Here is a 7,298-nt window from a genome sequence, read left to right on the forward strand (position 1 = left end):
GTCCTTTCCTCAGGAAGGAGGCGGAGGGGATGGAAAAGTCAGGAGGGAAAGTGCCTTTCATCCCTTCCTGGTCTCTGTTACTGCCTGCAYCTCTCCTGAGCAGCAAAGTGATGTTGGGGCATGTTAAAAAATTATGCAGTAACATCTTCTAAGGTCCTTTCCTCTTCTCTTCCATTCCCCCCCATCTTTCCAGGGATAAAATTTCCCCAGCGGCCTGGATTGCTGTCTGGGAAGCATATTTCCTTCTAATCGGTTTTACAGCTCTTTTAAAGTAATATGTCAGATCATTTTCTCCATATACATAGTTAATGAAAGTAACCCTACAAATTCATTTTAAATAGATGGAAGTTGTTATAACCCTGATCTGGAATTTATTACATTCATTACAATCTTGCTGAAGTAGGTAATGTAATGGACTATTACTTTTATTATCTTTTTAATCCCTCAAAATTATTAGGAACTGACTAATATTTGGCATCACCCCGTTAATGTTTAAACAGAAATTGATATCTTCATTCATCTAATAAATGATGGTATCTTTTTTCTGCAGAAGAACTAAAACTGGTGACTCTTTTTTAAAACTGAACTAGGCCAAAAGATTTCTAAGTAAAATCATAAACTGACAATATGTTAATTTTATTAAATCAGCTCTTTTATCAGATTAAGAGACCATTATTGAGAACATTTTCACGGCTCCTGACTGCACAGAGAGCAGTCGGGGCCCCATCAGTTTCTGCGAGGGATGGATTCAGATTTTATTTCAGCAGTCAGCCTTTAACCCAGCTTTTTGCCTGCTGACCAACACAAGCAAAGTACCCCACAAAGTCAAGATAAACTTTCTTGCACCCAAGAGCAGTGTTTTTCAAGGTTACCTGCTTTTAATTGGCCTGCCCAAGCCATCATGTACAATTCTTGTCCATGTTCTTTAACACAGTGTTCAGTCTGTGATATCCAGCAGGATGTAATGTRTAACTCACAGCACACGCTGCCAAAAACACGAGTGCTTCCTCCTCCTCCTCCTCCTCCTGTCCCTCGTTCCCTGGCAGTGACACTCACAAGTTCATTGAGTGCATTTCCTTCGAGCTGGAGTAACAAACCATGCATTGCATCACCACTGCCGGCTCCAGGAGCTCTGGGGTGGCTCCAGAGTGACARATGTGAGCACAAACACGTGGAAGGAACTGTCCAGGGCTCACCTGTCCTCCCACGTGTGCAACATTGTCAGGGCACCATAACCTGGGCAGGTGGACACTCTGGAAGGGCTGAGGTGCTGCTGGTGCCGTGCACGAGGTTCCTCGGGGCCCTGGACTTTCCACCAGCAGTGATAGGGACTGAATTTACACCTCACCCACCAGAGCAGTCGATATCTGGCCAGGCCTGTGTACACACTGCTCTGCTGGGATCCCCTTCTGCTCTGGGGAGGTGATGGGTGCTCAGTGAGATGCAATCTGAAAGGACAAGAGCAGGGAGTGACATTTTCYACGTGGGCTGGCACCGGTGTCACTGATCATCAGTGGCAGTTGTGCTGCTGACTCTGCCAGGATTGAATTCAACTCTGTTTGAACCCACCTGCACTTCACCTCTGGCCAAAGCCCTGTGGTATCTCAATGGACACAYTTCCCAAAGACATCCAGCCAAAAAATGCCATTTTGGGGAATTATTTAGAGAGAGACAGTAACAGTGCAAACAAGTTTTTGATGGGAATAGCGAAAGCACCTCAATTTTATTTTACATTGGTGATGATGAAGGTGCTTTTGAACCTCACATAACACAGCTATCTGTGCTTCTGGAAAGCTTTAGACACCTTGAAAATGAGGAATCGAAGGCACTTCTAAAATTGCACTARCAAATCTGGCCCTTTGGACTGCCAGAAATGTTACCCAGTAAGCAGCCTTTGAAAACATCCAGGTTAAATTCTGACACTTTTAATCTGTATCTCACCTTACAAGTGCTATTAATATTCATTATAAATTAAGGCCAAAACAAAGATAATGAAGGGTTCTTTACAGTTTCTTTGGAGTAAAACCTGTGTGGTCCAGCACAGTGAAAATGAAAAACAGGAAAACTTTCTTTAGTAAGTCCTTCTTTCTTTCAGTAGTCCTAGAAAACCAGTTACAGAGAAATATGTGTTCATATATATTAAAAAGAGCTTTTTATTTGTATATAGGTAACAAAATGCACAGAGTTGGTGGTATGATGAAAGAACTAAAATAGGAACTCACAGCATGGTTTATTTTTAATAGAGATGAAAAATGAAAAAACCACAAAAATCTAGATGCAACCCTGAAAGAGAAACATTTTCTGCAAATTGAAAATGAAATTAATATAAGATAATAGATRTATTTGCAGAAGTAAAGATCCCTGAGTCAAAACACTAAAGGCAAGGAGACAAGAGCCAGCTTTCAGTGAAAATAATGAAAATGTTAGCCGGAAGAGCCTGCTTGGACTGCGATTATGGGATTTTTGGGAATCATTTAGGAACAACCAAGCTGCAAACTTTTACCTGCAAATATTCACATATTCAAATACCACTGAGTGCCTAACATTGGAGAGTAGATGGGGTTACAGATGCAGCTGGACTCTCTCTGCTGGTTCTGATGGCCCCAGGCCAGTTTGTACCAGCTAAGGATCTGTCACCAACATAATCATGTTGTGTCTTCAAATGCCCTCTCAAAGCCCAATCACCATTTTTATCTTGTAGAAATGAGCCTTCTGTAGGTACTGACCAGAAAAACCTCTGAACCAYATTGGTGGCTTTACCTCATAGATCTGACACCCACAAAAAGATGTGGCAGAAAGATGCTATTTTCTGGGTCTTCTGTACTCCTTACTGCATTTTTAAAATATGTTCCCTTTATGTCCCCCTACCAATCATAAAACAAATAAAGAAATAACTCAGTTTTGGTGGCTGATTCACAGAAAATCAAGTCRTTTAGATGCACATTAGAAGCAATACTTTCTTGTCCCACATTTATACTGTCCCTGCTCTATGATCTGCTGCTGAGATGGAGTAAAAGGAGCAGAGAAAAAGAAGAAAAAGAATCCCTTTTTTTTTTGTTTGTTGTATTCCAAATACTGCTTTAATAAGACTGAAAGTCTCTCTTTTTCTCTCCTTATAGCCCTACAGCAAATAAATGGAGGTGTCAGCCCAACACCCTTGTAGGTTTAAACTGAATGGAAGTGTCCTTTTGAAAAGCTTGTTCTGTCTGACAGTCCTGAATGTGCTCCTATTGCAGTTCCTTTGAACACCCATCTTTTCTGTGTTGGTGCTCTGCTGACATGGCTTTTCGTTGAGTTAAAGATTAACAGAGTGCTGCAGAATGACAGGACTTTGTGATAACTTAATTGCATGAAACATAGTTGTTCCTATGCAAATCAGGGCGTAATTGGTCACTAAGAAATTACTCTGCCTGTATAAAGATGGCAAAATGGATTTTGGACACACGTGGGGAATAATCTGTTACCTTTTATCATACTTGAAAAACATAGTTCATAGTTTTTATGATGAGTGTTAGACATGCATTTAATGCCATGAAAGTATTTGATTATGCACATTCAATATCAAGCCTGAGAGCTCTAAAGCCTCCTTCATTTTAAGTGTATTTTAACTGCTGACATTGGAATTAACATAACAATGTGGGAGCTCTGCAGTAGTTTCATAAATTGTGAATCCTAATGGACATACCTTGCAAAGGTCCCAGGGTATTTGGCAGCCAGAGAGGACATGGCAGAAACTCTTTTAAATGAGAAAACACTGAAGAAGCTCCCTGAAATGGTTTCTYTATTACAATTAGGTTTGGGTAAGGGTAAGTACAGGATTATAGCATCATTTAAAAGAATATCATAAACCAGGCAGGAAAATGATATTGTAATCACAGAAAGGGGACCACTCCAGGGCAATTGCTGCAGCTCTGGCTGAAGGTCTGTGCTAAAGAGCAAATGAAAAAACAWTGTTAAGTACTGAAGAGGTGCATGAGGATCACCCAATCTTTACCAAACTCTTTAGCACTTTACCTTAAACAATAGCAGGGTATCATAAACCGAATTATGTGAGCTAAGCCCTGCCTCGTGTGAAAAGAGTGCAATTACAGCACATCCCATCCTTCTCCCCATTGTTTCACTGCAAAGCTCAACACTTTAGGAATGCTAAAGCACAACGGAATGGAAATGGTATTGGAACAGAAAGAGCCTCCCGAAATGAACTGTACAGCCCGTTGTGTTGGCATGATTGATACTGGAGCATGTAGGTGTAATGAAACTGATGCTGTCTCTTCTGCACCTGTGATTTATTGAGTACAAATTTAAGATGAGAAAAGGCCCCATACCAGGAGCTGCATCTTCCCCCTCAAAGAGGGTATGGTCATCCATCACCAGCCATTGCAAAAGGCCCAATAGTGAGCGGCTCATCAGATGAGCCAATAGTCTCTTTGTTGGGATTCCTAACAAGTGTTGGATCAGCAAAAGTCTATTTAGGCTGGTGGACCTTTCAGGACCAATTTGTAGTGGGTCACTGATTCTGCTAGTGTATTATCTTCTTTACTACTAGTACCAGTTGGGCAAGCAGCAAAGATTAATGATTTTAGCTGCCGACTGTTTGTGGCAATCTACTGCTTCTGGACCAAAGATTAAGATTTTTTTGTGCTTTACTAGAAAGGACACACCTTTTATCTGGGACCCATTTTTATTTGCTGAGTTCTGTACAAATAGTAAAAGAAAAATAAAATAATGGGCGCCTCAGTTGCCTTTTTAATGGCAATAAAAAGGRTTTTTGCTGGTGCATAGCACAACAGAAGAGGGTTTTGAAAAGGAATGATAAAACTCAAAGCTGAAAGTAAGTTTTGTTCTTATTGGGGTACAGAATATGGCAGAGCACAACTCTGTGCCTTATCCCTCGATACATAGAGCTGGAGAAATTCCAAGGTCTCCTTACTTCTTAAAAGAAGGGCAGTGAGGGAAATGAGACTCTCTACAGAAGGAGATCAGTTTTGAGGTTCATTTTCATTTTCTTTTAATAGCAGAAAATCCCATTATAATGGACTTAGCCATGACTTACCCATTTGAGTTATTCAAAATAACTCAAATCCATCCCAGGGACCTSAATCTGTTCTGGGATCCCTTGACTTCTGGGGAGCTCCTGGGATCTGAGTGACTTTGGCCAATTTTAGAACCACTTTCTCTAGAAGAGAATTCCAAAATCAGGATGTTGTGACTGTGTCATCATGGCAGAACTTTGTGGGACGCTGACTGACAACTTCCAAGAAAGCAAAGAAGGTGTGGRAGAGGCTTTGATTAAACATATCTTTTCAGATACGTTATCTAATCATGTCTTATCTCACTAGCCCTGTGGTAAACTCTTGTTCTACACTCAAGGGGTTGGATAGCAGGACTTTGGGCAATTTTAGAGAAATGCTACTGACTCTTTAGAAAAAGATGAGATCTGGTGYTGCTCAGGTCCCTGGGCAAACCACTGCTGAAAAAATTAGAAGTGGAACTATAATGACAGTTAATAACTCTGTTGGAAAAGAGAAGAGTAAAAGAGCCCTAARAAAGGTAAAAGAAGCCCAAACTGCMCCACTTCYAAAAATTCTRGTCCAAGATTTCTYTATCARTWTTATTTGCCTGTTCCAGCRTGCTGGGCCAGAAGCTTCCCACCAGCTGCAGAGGAGACAAAGGACAGGTCAGCAGGAGGATGGGAGCAACCAGGACTGAGAGAATGGTACAGAAACCAGTGCAATTCCTGCAGGAATTAACCTTCACAGAGGGCTTTGGCTGCAGATGGACCAGGACTTGTGGGTGAGYTCAGGGAAATCCTGTGCACCCCCGGGAAGTTAAAGACGTGGCACAGGATTATTTCCAAAGGAAAGGCCAAGTTTTCCCCTCAACTGAAAAACAGGACAAAGCACCCATGTGTGTGAAAAATGCACTCATCGAGGATCTAATTTTTAAAAGGAAGAGTTGTATAAATGACCTAATAAAAAAGTGATCTAATTGTTTCCACAACTGCCTCTGAAATTGCCAGGGCCTTTTYTCCTTGCTTGTCATTGTTCACGGAGTCATAAATCACAACCCGGCAGATCACTCAGCTCCTGACAATTTGCAGCCATACTACCAGGTCTCGTGTTTGGCCAGGCCAYGAGCACTGACAAGCTGTTACTTAAGCAGTTGACAGGTTCAAAATAGCACAAACGACAAGGATTTTGCCAAGTAAAGAGATTTTAATTTATTTTTTACATGCTTATCTTCTGCCCCTGTCGTAAGCACTGTCAGAAAACATGGTACTCCCCTGTAGGTGCTGCAAAATCCCATTATGACATCTAACATCAATATGAATTTTTCTCTGTGCTATTTCTTGAAATATTGATGCAATTTCATMAGAAAGGTAAAGTTTTTGAAGGACGTTTATTAAAAAAAAAGTCATCCATGTGTTAGAAGGAGGATGTTTTCCTACTTCAGCTGCCGAAATAGGCTTTCACCAAAAAGGAAAACCACAGAAAGCTGAAATTTGCATTTCACCTCTTCAGATTTTTTTTGGTGGCCGTCTCTCTGGGTTTGCCCTTGGTGCCACCGGGATGCTGGCAGCCTGCATGTGCTGGAGCCAGGATGGGATCAGCAGGGAAAGCCAAAGCCACCAGAGCAGCGGCCGTGGAGCAAAGCAAACAGCATTGCTGGCAACAAAGACAGGGCGATGACAGACAGATCTCAAATCCCAGCTACCCAAACAGCAGTAGGTGTTTCACAAATGGGATCCTCTGGCTGACAAACCCCTTCTCTCCTTTGTTCCTCCARCAAAATTGAGCTTGCCCATCTTGCAGCTGTATCCCATTGCCTGGCCAGCCTTGCAAACGTGTTTTGATGTTGTTCACTGAACCTGGGCTGTATTTTAAATGTGCAGTTATGGAAACTGGAGTGCATTTGGCACTGCAAAACACCACACTGGAATTCCTTCTCTTGTACTGACAACAGAAAATGCCCTTCCTGAGTCACCACCTCGCAAATAATCACACAATCCAGAAAGTTCAAGCTCATTCCTATAGGAACTCTCTTGGGTTTAATGACATTAAAAAACAAATTTGATGGTAGATACTAAGCTAAAGCCCTGACCAAAGCCCCTTGGCAGTCGTTTTTTTAGGGATGGTCATCCCATAGGCTGCAGCTTCTTTCTTTGAAGAAACTCTCCCATGCCCAGGGAAAGTAATAAAACCAGTTTTTTCAATGAATCATAAGAGAGTGACCCAACCTTTGCTCAGAAGGAACAAGCACCTGACAGAAAGCTGGGGCCAAGGAATCAACCTTCCCGA

Source organism: Malurus melanocephalus, unplaced genomic scaffold (assembly GCF_030028575.1).
Source record: "Malurus melanocephalus ecotype Western Australia unplaced genomic scaffold, MMel_1.1 scaffold_356, whole genome shotgun sequence".
Lineage (NCBI taxonomy): Eukaryota > Metazoa > Chordata > Aves > Passeriformes > Maluridae > Malurus > Malurus melanocephalus.